The sequence below is a fragment of the Dermacentor andersoni genome, chromosome 11 (assembly GCF_023375885.2).
Source record: "Dermacentor andersoni chromosome 11, qqDerAnde1_hic_scaffold, whole genome shotgun sequence".
In the NCBI taxonomy this organism is placed as follows: Eukaryota; Metazoa; Arthropoda; class Arachnida; order Ixodida; family Ixodidae; genus Dermacentor; species Dermacentor andersoni.
Window position 1 is genome coordinate 74,485,800 of NC_092824.1, and position 16,334 is coordinate 74,502,133.

The 16,334-nt window shown below is 44.0% G+C and overlaps 1 long non-coding RNA gene across 4 annotated transcripts in view; it reads left to right on the top strand.

Annotated features, from left to right (window-relative positions):
* LOC140214265 (uncharacterized) overlaps positions 1–16,056 on the top strand; it is a 193,684-nt gene extending 177,628 nt beyond the window's left edge. For 3 of the 4 annotated variants that reach the window (XR_011891240.1, XR_011891237.1, XR_011891238.1), the window contains exons 4-5: positions 1,938–2,070; positions 15,597–16,056. This is a non-coding gene — a long non-coding RNA (uncharacterized lncRNA). The remainder of the gene's footprint in view (positions 1–1,937; positions 2,071–15,596) is intronic. The other variant, XR_011891239.1, reaches the window with a different exon arrangement.
* Positions 16,057–16,334: the final 278 nt, after the last annotated feature.

The following is a 16,334-nucleotide window of genomic DNA, read 5'->3' on the forward strand; positions in this document are numbered from 1 at the left end:
TTCCTGTTCCATCCAGTATGTGCACGGCGAAAATCGTGGGCGTTCTGGGGAGAGTAAAGTGAACGCCCTCCATACTAAAAGTGGCAGCATCAGGGTAGCCAGCCGGTCTGAGAACTGGCTAACCTCCCTGTCTTTGCATTTATTCTTACTTCCTCCTCCTCCTCACTAAATTGGGAAAAGTATTCTTGTACACGACTACTTCACTGAAGACACTACCATGTTTGTCTTGGTGTTCACCGTGCTTTGTTCCGCCAGCAATGGTTAGTGAATAGTTTTTCGTTGTTGTAGCGGCCTGTACTCAAGTATTAACTTTAGCATGTGCTGCACTCTGAAAAACGTTTACACCCTTTGGGGTGTAAATGTGACACACAACAATAATCGTCATCTGTCTTGACCGCACTTCCTTTCTTGAAAACACTGCGCTCGTTACTTTCCTGTCGAGAATTCTCGGTCATGCTGATAACGCGCATGCCGTTCGTGACTTAGAAGTAACGGGCTCGCAGCGTTAAAGGAAGGAAATCCGGGCAAGACAGATGACGATTATTGTTGTGTGGCAAATACACACGCAAAAGTGTGTAACTGTTCTTAGAGTGTGCATGTTGACCTCCAGTTTACCTGTGAGACTGCAAGCAGTGGTATGTAAGTCTTCTTCAATCTGCTGGCACGTCAGCCATAAGGGGGTTTTGTAGAAACAGTGGTCTACCGCAAATCCTACAATCGCGCGAGTGGACCAAGAACTCGCACCACCCTGCATATCACGAGGACACCGTGGCTGTGGTAAAATTTTCGTCTTCATCCCTTCGTTGTTGACAAAAAAGTAGTAGCTCTGGATAGTCTATTCACGATGGCAGTGATTCACCACTGTGCTCAGAAACAAGAACGTTCTGTTGGTACCCAACAGGCTGTGGATGCAAGAAGTAACAAATTGTTACCGCTGTTTTAAATAAGCGATATTAGCCCGAGCGCTTTGTCGACAATCCCCGATGCCGCATTCAAAGTGTTCGTTGCAACACACAGGAAAGGCGAACTTTGTTCGCGTTGTGTGCGAGGCATTGCACCGAGCTTGTGTCCGTTGGGCTTCAGCACTTTCTTCAAGCCAATGTGCACACTTGCAATATACGTTTCCGAAGCCTAAGGACCCACAGTGCCGAATGAACAAAGCGTTTTTGTCTACAATTTGGACTCACTAGGCTTTGACGTCAGCTGTGTTGGCGAAAGTTCCCTCTCGCCAACATAACTGGCGTTGTGGCGATGTGGTGCAGCGGTGATGTGGAGCTCATCTCAACGGACACATGAAGGATGTTATGACGACAACGAATGATACACGCTTTTAAAGGCGTAACTGGGTGATCACTGCTTCAAAGACAACTGTTTCATTTCGTGAACGCTGGTGCGAAAGCAGCGTTGATACCCGAGAAAATTTCACGAATCCTGGTCTCTTGTAGGATCCTTACGGCTGCTCTTGTAAGTAGTTTTCCCGCTGTGTTAGGAAGTTTTCATGTACTGACCCTGACACCTGCATCGTCGGTGAAACGATTACCTTAAGTTTTGATTTTTCTTTAGTGAAGCAAATGCAAAGAATTTGAGATGAATTTCTTCATCGTATAACTACACACTGGCATCAAACGTTACAAGTAATTGGCGGCTGAGAGAACTGGCTCGTGTCTAACAGAATAACATAATTGTGGCTGCAACACGTATACTCTGCCACTTTTACCAAAACAAAACTTGACTCCCGGCCATTCTGCATCATACTATTTTATTAGCTTTTAGGCAGACAGAGTATCTAGTCATTGCGATATTCGCGAATCAGCACCGTCCAAGCCTCACTTCATTCGGTAATCTGTTTAACAAACCTCATCCAGTGCCAGTCTTTATTTGGTGGGCGACGGCTTCACACTATAAATTTTCTTTCTTGCTTTTTTGCACTATTACAGAACTTTCTGGTCATAGGTGCGAAAGGGTGGAGACGTCAGGGAGAGCTGAGAAACAATCTCGCACACTTAGCTGACAATCGACGCCACTAAGCTCCCCTGGAAGCCTCTGTGCCCAGTTATTCAAGAAGTCACGGTAAAGATCGTCCTTTCTCTTTTCATTTTTCTCTTCTTTTTGCTGCCTTATGTGTCATCCTTGGCAATCGCTTTACCGCCGACATTCGCATCTCGAAAGATATATCAAGCAGTGAAAGCCCAGCGGTATTTTCGTTTAGGTAAGGAGGGGGTGATTTCTTTCGGGACTTGGAACTATCGCTCCGCATCAAATTGATTGCAGTTATGCCTAATGGCAAGTACGCGAAGGCACTGACCTCTTTAGTAATGTGTTGTGTTGAACGCAAGCATTGATGATGATTGCAAGAAAGAATAAAATCATCTCGACGCACATCCGCAGTCAAACTACATTCTAGATCAACATATGTAGTTTGCTTCAGCAGTGTACTACACTTGTTGTATTCACAAGTTGAATTTTCGGTTAGGAAGGAATGAATGCAGCTTTTTGGACAAACATGTTTGAGAACATAGCTTCAAAGGACACTTCTGGCCCCGGGAAAATTTGGTTTGAGCTCTAACTCTTAAGCGCTACCAGCGACCTACAGCTATACTCTTGGACGACCTTCTGCGGCGATGAAAGGAAATTTAAAGGGCTGTAGTCGGCACTTGCGTTACTCCTTCAATTACCCTGACAGCGTTTCATAAGTCTCGATTTGTTGGTACCGATATTCGGGGAATCAGCCTTGCTTCCATCGGGAATCAGCCTTGCCCGCCTCTTCGAGTAGACCAGCTCACGAATTAGAATTGTGCTATTCGCCACAGGCAGCATGTCGAATTTCTTTAGTGCTGGCTGAAACACCCGGCTGCTAGGTAATGACGTGCTGTGAAATTTTACAAAGATAATATCATGTATTTGATAACGAAGCTTACGCGCTCTTACTGAGCGAATTATGAGAATATTCAGGCCAGTTCTTAGTCCTATGTTCCCTATTACTGCTAAGTGCCACTGGAATCAGGCCAGCATATATATTCATAGCTTGAGAGTAAATAGAAGTAGTTGTATTTAATTATTTCTGCAGCGCCGAACGTAAGCACGAAGACAAATGTGACCATAGCGCGTGGAACAGTGGTGTTGAGCTTCTCTGTTTTTATCTTATGCGCAGTACAAATAATAATTTGTAACAATAAGCTATAGCGTTCTCATGACAGGTATGTAAATTATCTGTTCCGAGTACACATATTTAGCATGTCCAGTACGCTAGCAAGGCTTTTCAAACACTAAACCACATGTAACCTCCAGGCATTCTCGATTTCTCTAAATCACTTTGCACATCTCACGGATACAATCATTTGGCTTGCGACCAGAATGAGTAAAGGTGCAACTATAGGGTTGCGGTCTTTCAGTTATCATAACACCAATGAGTTGCGCATGTAATTGTCTAAATAATACTCCTGCTTCGGGCTTGACACACTCGTATTGCATTGGTCATTAATATTCATCTTTCAATGTGTTTTTTCCAAGCACCTGAAATAAGTAGATTCCGTGCATAAAGACACTCATTGCGAAGCCTTGCATTTAGTGCGTATAAAGTAATATTCTGCGGAAACATTTTTATTTGCAAGGTCATAGACCCGTCCCAAGCCTCAAGACAAAGTTGAAGTATGTCCAAGTTTATGCCCACCGTTTCTGTGCTACCTGAACAGGCGTACTTGCAGCACTTGTGAACACTATTGCCGAAATTCCCTCTAGTAATTGTTTATTAAGCTCTATAGACCTTCTTCGTGCTTGGGTTTGTCAGAAGACTCAGGCTTAAGCCATCCAGAACATCACAAGTTACGATAGCCTATAAAGTTATAGGGCCCTCCACCTGGCACCAGTTTTATCGCAGAGTTGGAGTGTTTGACAACTGAATTGTATTGTTAAAAGCAAAAAGAAAAAACGCCATACATGAGCTCGACGCAGGGCACGCGTTCTTTATATCTGAAAACATCAAGAATATGTGCCTACGGTATATCATGTAACAAAATAGTTTTTTTTTCTTGGCTAACTGAACTGTCGAGAATGGCTGGCCAGCAGTTTTCTGAGGTCATGAACGCACTGCTGCCACATCGCGGATGCAGAGGGGGTCTTGCACAGAAATCACGAATTGTTTAGGCTCTCGAGAGACTGAAATGGGAAGTTATATAACGTTGCCATGCTAATAAGCAGTGAATTTTAACGAAAGTAACTTTGAAGGCATATGAAATCTAATGAATTACATAAAATGGTCTAGTGTAACCTGTATGCGCAGTAAAATAAGGTTTTAAAAGGAGAAACGTGGCGAAATATTTTAGTGAGAAATTTAAACCCCTTTTCAGCAGCTCGGCAAATACATGATCGTATGCTCCACTGCCAGCAACAAGCAGTGGCACTTGTGCCCCGTAACATAGCAGCGCTGCCACATTGCTGCGATCCGAGCAATATGAAATGCCATGCACTTCCCTTAAACTTCTTGTGTGTAATCGCTCGTCTCATGTACACCTCAACGGTCGAAAGCGTTGGTATTTCGAGAGAGAACGCTTTTTAATCTCGTCCTTAATGATGTACACAGAACGTTGGAAGTCTGTTCTGCTTCTACTTTTGAGATTTGTTTCACATGTGTACATGAATATGCAGAAGGATATCCCCAGAGCGCATAGCTGAATACTACAAAAAAAATCAAACAAACTTTACACGAGTGAGAAAACGTGACGGGTAAATTACTCGTAGGGAAAAAAGTACAAACTTTTTCTTCCTGAAGTGGCGATATCATCTGGTGCGTATTCTCTCTAGAATATCTCGCCTACATCTCTATGCTGGCTCCAACTCTCAATTTTCTGCTCAGCCCATCGGGAATAATACCACGGTGTACATTTTCATACTGACGCGAACAGATTGTTTGCCCGTCGTTAGTGATCGTTTTCCGCCCACTAACGACCGTTACAAAGTTATCACTCGGTGCAAGACGCGCCTAGGTGTATGGGAACTCTGCTGAATGCTGTCACCGTTCCTGCACAAAAAAAAAAAAACAACCTTCCCTAGCCAAAGCGCATGCTTTACTCTCGAGCAAACGCCAGCACCAGTAATTACACATGAGTGCCAGTGATTACGCAATCACGTATAAATAACCGACGCCAGACGCTCTTGTTCGGATAAGTTTCGATGATCGACGATTGTTTTCGCCGGTGGCGTTGTGCTTTGAGTGTTGTTATGCGTTGGTTCATGATGCGGCGCTTCAGGACCCGCTGGATGGCTTCGATTATCACTGATGAAGAACACACATGGTGAACGCAGGCAGACACGTATTTGCTCTGTGATGTCCAAAAAAACGCCTTCCCGCTGTAGCCAGAGTGGTCACATATGTAGATAAACTCCGCAGGCACGTAGAGGGCGCTAACTCCTGCTGGCTGTATATAACCTGTGTATAACAATGTGTCACTTCATTTTCTGGGAGCACGTTTCCCAATAAAAGTTGACTTCTTACCTGACACCATTGGCGGTGCCTTATTCTTCGTAGCCCCGATAATGTGACAATGTACAGGCGCCCAAACTATCATGCACCAATATTTTAAAAAATGCAACTGCCACATAGCTGGGTTATTTTTTGCACTCCGCCCAATTGCGTAATTAGTCCTAATTGAAGTTTTCAAGTTTTATAATTGGACGAAAAGTGTGAATGAGAAAATTAGACAGCAGCATGAAAAACTCCAGACACAGCTTTCTGCTAGTCAATACGTGCTGCATAAAAGTGCTTTTGCGAGCCTCAATAAGCCTGCAAATACATGCAAAGTTTCTCGAGCGCCCAGTCGCGCGGCAGTTTTGCGTGTATCCGCGGGCTTCTTTTCCTTGGTGCATGATAGTAGGGACATCCTGTAAACATGAAATCTCATCAACGTATACGCAGGCTTGACTTAACGTCTAAGGTAGGTTTATGTCCGGTGGTCAAGGACCCTCACGAAGTACATCTGAGAAGTACGGAGACAGACACGCAGCCAACAACAGTAAAAGTGAGCCCATAAACGTTCCTTGTTAGCAATATCCTTTTCACGTTCTCTTTTAGTTAGCTTTCTTGCGAAGCCTCCTGAACTTCCCTGACCATAACTGCTGGTACGGTGCTGCAGCTTACCGAATGACTCGCAGGCAGGCTAGCACTATCATCTTAACTACCTTATCCAAGTATCCCGGAATCTAAGAATCAAATAAACCACAAGAAATAAAGGGCGACAAGGTAATCTAAGATTTGCAATAGTGCGTAGGCCGAGCACGCCACAGCAGATGCGCGCGTCAACTTCCTTTAGGCCGATAACGCAGGAGTGAAGTTGGAAAGTTTACAGCATTTCTTTATTTGCGTAACGAAAGCTTTTACTCACATAGAGTACAATATCTGAGTCCATCTGCGTAGTGTTTTGTTTTTTTAAGTGTGAGCTAATCGGCAAGACAACAGCAAGCAGCAGCGAGCAAGCACGGTCAGGAAATTCGGGTAGGGCCGGCAAAGAAAGCTGCGCTTTAAGATACGCCACACCACCCCCCCTACGGCATCCCTCATTACCCACAGTTGAGTATCGGGAAGTTAACTCAACAATTCAATTTCTAATAATTGCGACATCAACGCTGAACCAATCACGCTTTTATGAGCGTATAAGATTGATATTTAGTATGAGATGGCTCGTTTCGGTAGCAGGTACGTAATAAATGCCGAAAATCTCTATTGCGCGCCCAGGATAGTCAGCGTAATGTTCAAAGAAGTACGTTCTGTTGTAGATGCTGTAAAAGTGACCTGAAACTGAAATAAACTTTGTACAGAGAAGGAAATGACTCCCATAATCTTTCATTCTCGGCCAATTAATTTTAAGAGCACTTAAGTCTACCTTTCAGTTCTTTGAGCATCGCACAAGTATTGGAGCCAGTGTCTGGCACGAATTTTTCAGAGGTGTAAATAAGAAAAGAGCCAGCCATATTCAGGCGTCGTAAGCATTTCAGGAAATTATCTTCCTTGGTCATCCTATTTTAAGATAATCAAACTATTTGTCGCGTGCGAACGGTGCTCGCGGTGGACGGCTGAATTCAGCCAGAGCCCAATGTTCACCTCACTTTCATCATATCATTTTTGTCATATGTTCACAACGTCACGCATATTTGTTCATCTCTTTTTGTTCGTAAATTCCCGCTTGATATATTCAATGCTTTGTAGCACTACTGATTACGGCTAAACACATGCGCTTCAAGCCACTCAGAAATTCTTGGAAAGCTCACTATGGTCACGCGCACATGTCAGCAACAGTATGAAGCCGCGTGCACGAATTCATATGGCCGTACCCAAATACTGAGGTTGTGTGATTGCTCCTTTTTCTCAAAGTATGATGCATCAGAGGTGTAGTACTGTGAGAACAGGTGTGCATCGCTACAGGCATACTTGTGTTAGCTATATAACAATTTTTTCATTTAAACTTTCAGTAGGTTTATCAGAAGTAGCCATGGTATAGCTACGTAAATTTTGTTTGAGCAGGTGGCTTAAGAGGTTTCGCGTACATAATTTACAGCGACAACGGTACAAATACGTAAAACCATATAATATTCGGTAATAAATAAAGTATATGATGTAGTAAATATATATATATATATATATATATATATATATATATATATTATATTGATAATATCTTTATTCATAATATATTGTTGATTACATTTAGTTTTTCTGAATAATTATATATTTTATACTGCAAAATGGAAGGCAAGTACATGGGACGATAGCTGTTTTCTAGGGGTATGCGAATATTTTACACACCCCAGTACCAAATTAAAAATTGCGAAATTTGATTCAGTCGTCATAGATAATGAAAGTAATCATATTTATGAAAAGTGGCGGCTTCATTCGTACTTCTAATGGAATAGTCACTATTCACAGTTACAAAGATTGTACTACTAATTTCCGAATATTTATAGCAGCCAACTGTGTGCAGTCAAGTGTAGAATTGGAGCAAAAGTGGATAGATGTTATCCCTGCGGCCATAGTAAACATATAATATTGGCGATATTGTTGAAAGCACGCTACGACGCTTGGAGAGTCGGACCTTTCTGGCTGAACCATCGTCATTCGCGCTTACCAGAGTTGTAGTAATCTCTTGTTTATTTAAACAGACAGCCATCAAGATAGAGAAAATGAAAGCAAAGTAAGTTACTATTGAATTCAGTAGCTGGCGTGTTCGTAATTGGTTGATGTCGGTGATGCGCTGTTTCAATGGCTATGCAACGTTGTACATATTGCACAGCTTAGCGCCCTTGCCTCAACGTCAAGATTGATGTAAATCCAAGTATTCTGATAAACATGCCATTGCCACAGCGAGAGACGAACAAATGGGGGCAATTACCGGGCCCCATTGCCAGGATAACTGCGCCAACCAACCAACCAGAACGGAAATGTGCGCCTCACTCCTGGCATGTAATCATGTTGTTATACCTTAATGCACATGTTACAGCGTCAAGTGTAAGGAATGTTTCAGCGAAAACCCACTTTCTTTGATTTGTTGTGTTTCTTTTCTCAGCCATTTGTGTTACTAGCTTCGGTATATATAGGTGACCTTCACACGTTCTCTACTGGCGTGCAATTCTACTTGCCCAAAAGCCACTCTGCGGGAACAAATAGACCTTGATTAACTACTTACTGGTCAGCCGTTTAAAATGTCTCTAACAAGTGTTAAAGTTCTAAGCAGTAATGTTGTCAGAAACCGACAAAAGCAGGGGAAAAGGCAGCATGCTTAAGCAAGGACGTGTCCAGTTGCCTGCCCTACACTTGCAAAGAAAAAATAGACTAGATATATAAGAAGAACTAACGGCGTGCATAATCAGAAAGTGGTTTTGTCACGTAAAACCCCATAAATTAATATTTAATTTAACTCCTACGGGGACGGTAGAGTATCCGTCTCCAGTGCAAGAGGACCGTGATTCAAATCCCGGTGCCGCGCTAGTCTCCACCGGAAAATACAAAAAAAAAAAACCGTGTGTTGAGAAAATTGCACAAACAGGCCTGGAGTGCGGCCTGATCCCGGTGACCAGAACCGGTAACGCACTCTCTCACCAGAGCAGGATTGGCCACCCTGGTGCAGTACTTGGCCACAACCTCCTATATGAATACAACAATCGAACCCCGGCCCTCAGTCCCCAGCAGCCGCGAAGCAACTGACCACGGCGGCGGTCAGATCTGTGACGCTGCAGAGGGTGCTAAGAATACCTGGCTCCGGACAGGCCGCCATTGGAATCTGAACCTGGCAACGTTTAACGTTAGAACGCTATCTAGTGAGGCGAGTCTAGCAGTGTTATTGGAGGAATTAGAGGGTAGTAAATGGGATATAATAGGGCTCAGTGAGGTTAGGAGGACAAAAGAAGCATATACAGTGCTAAAAAGCGGGCATGTACTGTGTTACCGGGGCTTAGCGGAGAGACGAGAACTAGGAGTCGGATTCCTGATTAATAAGGAAATAGCTGGTAACATACAGGAATTCTATAGCATTAACGAGAGGGTGGCATGTCTTGTTGTGAAACTTAATAAGAGATACAAAATGAAGGTTGTACAGGTCTACGCTCCTACATCTAGTCATGATGACCAGGAAGTCGAAAGCTTTTATGAAGACGTAGAATCGGCGATGGGTAAAGTCAAAACAAAATACACTATACTGATGGGCGACTTCAATGCCAGGGTAGGCAAGAAGCAGGCTGGAGACAAGTCAGTGGGGGAATATGGCATAGGCTCTAGGAATAGCAGAGGAGAATTATTAGTAGAGTTTGCAGAAAAGAATAATATGCGGATAATGAATACCTTTTTCCGCAAGCGGGTTAGCCGAAAGTGGACGTGGAGGAGCCCGAATGGTGAGACTAGAAATGAAATCGACTTCATACTCTGCGTGAACCCTGGCATCATTCAAGATGTAGACGTGCTCGGCAAGGTACGCTGCAGTGACCACAGGATGGTAAGAACTCGAATTAGCCTAGATATGAGGAGGGAACGAAAGAAACTGGTACACAAGAAGCCAATCAATGAGTTAGCGGTAAGAGGGAAACTAGAGGAATTCGGGATCAAACTACGGAACAGGTATTCGGCTTTAACTCAGGAAGAGGACCTTAGTGTTGAAGCAATGAACGACAATCTCATGGGCATCATTAAGGAGTGCGCAATAGAAGTCGGTGGTAACGCCGTTAGACAGGAAACCAGTAAGCTATCGCAGGAGACGAAAGATCTGATCAAGAAACGCCAATGTATGAAAGCCTCTAATCCTACAGCTAGAATAGAACTGGCAGAACTTTCTAAGCTAATCAACAAGCGTAAGACAGCGGACATCAGGAACTATAATATGGATAGAATTGAACAGGCTCTCAGGAACGGAGGGAGCCTAAAAACAGTGAAGAAGAAACTAGGAATAGGCAAGAATCAGATGTGTGCGTTAAGAGACAAAGCCGGCAATGTCGTTACTAATATGGACGAGATAGTTCAAGTGACTGAGGAGTTCTATAGAGATTTATACAGTACCAGTGGCACCCACGACGATAGTGGAAGAGAGAATAGCCTAGAGGAATTCGAAATCCCACAGGTAACGCCAGAAGAAGTAAAGAAAGCCTTAGGAGCTATGCAAAGGGGGAAGGCAGCTGGAGAGGATCAGGTAACAGCAGATTTGTTGAAGGATGGTGGTCAGATTGTTCTAGAGAAACTGGCCACCCTGTATACGCAATGCCTCATAACCTTGAGCGTACCGGAATCTTGGAAGAACGCTAACATAATCCTAATCCATAAGAAAGGGGACGCCAAAGACTTGAAAAATTATAGACCGATCAGCTTACTGTCCGTTGCCTACAAAGTATTTACTAAGGTAATCGCAAATAGAATCAGGAACACCTTATACTTCTGTCAACCAAAGGACCAGGCAGGATTCCGTAAAGGCTACTCAACAATAGACCATATTCACACTATCAATCAAGTGATAGAGAAATGTGCAGAATATAACCAACCCTTATATATAGCTTTCATTGATTACGAGAAAGCGTTTGATTCAGTCGAAACCTCAGCAGTCATGGAGGCATTACGGAATCAGGGTGTAGATGAGCCATATGTAAAAATACTGGAAGATATCTATAGCGGCTCCACAGCCACCGTAGTCCTCCACAAAGAAAGCAACAAAATCCCTATAAAGAAAGGCGTCAGACAGGGAGATACGATATCTCCAATGCTATTCACAGCATGTTTACAGGAGGTATTCAGAGGCCTGGAGTGGGAAGAATTGGGGATAAAAGTTGATGGAGAATACCTTAGCAACTTGCGATTCGCTGATGATATTGCCTTGCTTAGTAACTCAGGAGACCAATTGCAATGCATGCTCACTGACCTGGAGAGGCAAAGCAGAAGGGTGGGTCTGAAAATTAATCTGCAGAAAACTAAAGTACTGTTTAACAGTCTCGGAAGAGAACAGCAGTTTACGATAGGTAGCGAAACACTGGAAGTGGTAAGGGAATACATCTACTTAGGGCAGGTAGTGACCACGGATCCGGATCATGAGACTGAAATAACCAGAAGAATAAGAATGGGTTGGGGTGCGTTTGGCAGGCATTCTCAAATCATGAACAGTAGGTTGCCACTATCCCTCAAAAGAAAAGTGTACAACAGCTGTGTGTTACCAGTACTCACATATGGGGCAGAAACCTGGAGGCTTACGAAAAGGGTTCTGCTGAAATTGAGAACGACGCAACGAGCTATGGAAAGAAGAATGATGGGTGTAACGTTAAGGGATAAGAAAAGAGCAGATTGGGTGAGGCAACAAACGCGGGTAAACGACATCTTAGTTGAAATCAAGAAAAAGAAATGGGCATGGGCCGGACATGTAATGAGGAGGGAAGATAACCGATGGTCACTAAGAGCTACGGACTGGATTCCAAGAGAAGGGAAGCGTAGCAGGGGGCGGCAGAAAGTTAGGTGGGCAGATGACATTAAGACGTTTGCAGGGACAACATGGCCACAATTAGTACATGACCGGGGTAGTTGGAGAAGTATGGGAGAGGCCTTTGCCCTGCAGTGGGCGTAGCTAGGCTGATGATGATGATGATGATGATGAAAGAAAAAAGTAATAAATAGGCAGTAGTTCCGAACACAGTCCCAGAGAAATGTTCGCTAACAGTAAAAAGCGTTCGTACTGTCTTCTCACCTTCAAGAACAACAAAGGAAGACTCGTGGCCTTGTGCAAGCAACAGTGCTGAGGCCAATGTCGCAGAATCTTCACCTCTGGGAGCGCTCTGTCATCTCGGTTGCTGAGACCAGCTCGCAAAGCACATCACCGTGGTCCCAAGTCGGGCAGTGCCGCACAAAGTGTTCCTTGGTCTGGTCATAACCGCGAAACTTCCACGCTGGAAGGTTGGCTATTCCTATTAGGAATGAACTGGCATTAGTAGTCCGGGAGAGCAGCCACGTGTGACACGATGAAGTCATGAGAAACGGTCAAAGTTCATCAGATACACTAGTGCGCGCAACACTAAATGTAATGGTTGTATGCATATTTAGTAAAACTCCTCGCAAAAAGGAGAGGAGAGCTATCAAGCCAAAACTATGCAAACCTCCGTACAGATACTAATGACCCTCCAAAAGATTATGCACCTTACAGACAGTAACTACGCAAATAGGTTGCAAGAAAACTTGTACAGCATTGAAAGTATTTGTGGGCCATCGTTGATTCGCCGTCAGCAGGCCATGTTGGTAATGTACCCTTTTGCAAGCTTGCAAACATAACCTAATTTTTATTGCTGGATTAGGATGCTTGCTTGTCGAGACCTAAATGAAACAGTTTCTGTTCCGATCTTGATGGTTCTAGCGGCCATGTTCACCTGCAAATACAGCCTCAGCGACTGCATGATTTAATTTGCATTTGGTTTAACTATAACTGACTTCAGGCAACAACCACTCGCGTTGGGCTGGAATGGGCGCCTCTTGACATTTCACTCAGCACTTCTCTTCCGCAACGATGAACAGGTTGCGAGGCCTAACGACAATGGAACGTTTTTCATAACAAGGGTTTATAATTTGAGACAATAACAATATCATTTAAAGTTTCTATATCTGAGCTTGCTGACGGCGTCCTTGAAACAATCACCTGCCGTTGCTATACGAACAGATGGGGCTAGATCGTGGCCGGTACGTTCAGAGCTGCGAAGCGTAAAGCTTACGACGGAGGTGAATGTTTCATCCCGGCACCCTGCATGGAAAGAAAAGGGAGGTTAGGTTCTCAGGGAGGAATGCAAATGTGCCATTCTTCATTACGAAGGTAATTTGTAGCTCATTTGCACTTGATAAATTGAGGAAAATCTTCTAGTATGAAGTAGGCCTCGATTGACAGTCCGTTACTCGCCAAGCGCATCAAATTACAGAGCGCGTGGCCAACAGTGCGACGAACCAGTTAATCCTTGCAACGCGCACAGCGTACACATTACTTTTCTGCGTAAAGAACGTTCTTATTATAACAGGAAGCTACGTTCTCTCAGTTTCCTCACATCAGATTCAACATAACAGCACTTCGCCCCTTCGTGTGTTGACTGTCAAATTCTAAGTGACATTAACTGTTACTTGGAAGATTATCTGCAATTTTATACAGAATGTAAAGATTTAGGATATTGACGCAAATACATGCAACTCGTGCTTACTTGCAAGACCCTTCGATGTTTCTTTCGGCTCCCACGAAGATAACGAATATATTTAGGGTAGAGGTGCTTTTAGCTCTACCGCGAGTCTCTCCGCGATAGTGAAATGGAGTCTTCATAGTGGGCCATGTAGGTTAGCACGGTGAATGAGGATGGATTCCACACAGCATGTTGGCACCTCGACTGAACATCGTCCTTGCCGTTATTATTCGCCCCATGTGTTTCGGCGGACTTTTGGCTCTAGCTCATTTGATAATAGGTGTTCTTCTGGAGCAGTTTCCGACAGCGTTTGCAAAGCTGTTGGTCACTCGCAGCTATCAGCGGCCTTAATACTTGTGCACCTCCTCCTACAATTCAATTCTCGAAACATGCTACAGATATTTAGCAATACGTTCGATTTCTGTGCTGTCACGGTCAAATTACAAAGCAGTATACTTCTTTATGTGACAAGAGCAAACACTCTCTATACGTATCCCTCTGGACGAGATGTTTCGCGGCACTTTCACGGGCTTCCGGGATTTAGAGATCCCGGCCATGACTCGGATCCACTCCCGGCCGAAGAAACCTGATATGTCGGTATCGCGCGAAGGTGGACTATGGAGAGAAGGCCAGTATCGCATGGCTTCGCTAGTTCTCCTCCGCCGTCATTTCTGTTGCTTCCTCTGCTATCCGGTTCCCAACGCTTGAGGCGTTCAACGGAACAATCCTCTTTGCATGCAGGCGTGCTGTTTACCGTTCGTTTGGCCCTCGGGCACTTCTAGGGTTTCTTAGCACCGAGGCTTTAGATTTTCGCTTTGTACGTTTGGAGGTGCCCTAATCTGGTAAGCGCTATTTCTCTCGCTCAGCCCGACAAGACGGTATCGACCTATGCCAGGAACGTGGTCGGAGCAGTGACGGCACACTACAGGGAGCGGGCGAATTCATGGATTCCCACCCCAAACGGGGCGAATTCGCATGGCACAGCTAGGCATTATATTTGTATTTAGTGTTCATTTGGATTAATCTTACTGTGTTGAGGGATATATGGGGCTACAGTTTCATGTAATACAGCGTACACATGGCACCAGCAATGCATCCTGTGTCTACTGTCTAAGAAAATACGTGATAAGCTTGTGCGTCAAACAACACGCAACCACAACGCATACGGTGGAATTTATGCGAAGCGAAGCATTTGCCAAGCAGGGAAATAATGGCCGTGGGACTGCTTATGTAACGAGCCAAGTTTTGCAGTATAGTTAATAAATGCTTGCCGGTGAGACAGCTAAACGCGGAGATCCAAAACGGCGCATCCACGTGACCCAACCATCCGCAGTTTCCACGGTTTCCACTCTCAGCCCGATTTTTATTACACGATGTCCGTGATTGGCTCCATTTATGATTTCACTGCTTAGGACCATCCCATTTTACTCCGCCAGAAACTTACCGATCAAATGCGCGAAACACTGGAGAAGAAGGCACAGAAGGCCTCCCTTTAATAAAATATTTGTGTGATAGAAGACGAATATTTGCTGCAGGGATGATAATTAGCTACCGTTTATTTTACGGTGGTGGGGCTGCAGCAAGCACGGCTAGCCTGGCGTACTTGGCCGGCTGCTGTACTGCCAGGGCATCGCCAATTGCCCATATTGTAGAAGTGTTTTACCAAACGAACATCTCATCGGCGTCTCATTACGTTAAGGCTTCATTGTACGAAAAAAAAATAGAAACGTTGGACAGCATATACCACCCTTAGAATATGGACAGGCCCACGGTCCAGGAGCATTTCCTGAAGACTGCTCATCCTTTGTACTAATCATGTCGCACATTTCTTGCCTTTGCTGGACATAAAGTGAATAATAGCAAACGTGAGGTGTTCACATCTATATCGGTCATCACGAAACCCTAACTCATACTTACGCCATAACTATTCGTGATTGCAGATGCCAGCCTGTCGTGGTGACGGATCTAATATTAGCGGAGATAGCCAGCCATGCGAAAGAGCCATTACGAAAGAAGATATGTGTGAATTTGGCCTCTTGTTCGTGCAACGAAACCTGAAGGTTTAGAAAGTGTGTTTGCGTTCAAACATCTTTTTTCAACATGGAGTGTAATTGGGACATCACGTCAACCACTTTGACTTTTGTTTTTTATTTTTTTTGTATTAATCACCAATTTTTCCAGTAATTATGTTCACATATAGCGTTTCCTTTCATATAAAAGTGAAATGGACTAACTGGAAGCTCATGCTTGCAACGGTTACAACAAATTTTCTACCTAAATGTATCTATCTATGTCTCTCAAGAACACAATCAACAGGCGTGAACTATCTTAGCGATATACAGCACCTTGGCAATTTCCACGGAACGCAAATTTGTTCACTGACAGTTTAATGTTGATTCAGAACACCTTACATACAACACATCAGCACATGAATGGCTTTTTCGCCATTCAGTGATCTCCACTACTAGTGTTTCGCGTTGCTCTTATATTGCGGTTCAATTCTAATTTTTTTTCCTTTTGCTCGTGCTTGTAAAAAAGTTTAGCGTCATGGGTGGTGCTGGCTATTCCATGACGCTAAGTCAAACAGTTCATCTCAAAGTTTAACTATCCCAAACAAACGAACCACACTTTATTTCCGCCACTGTCAATCTTCGTCGAGGCTCATCAAAAACACCTCC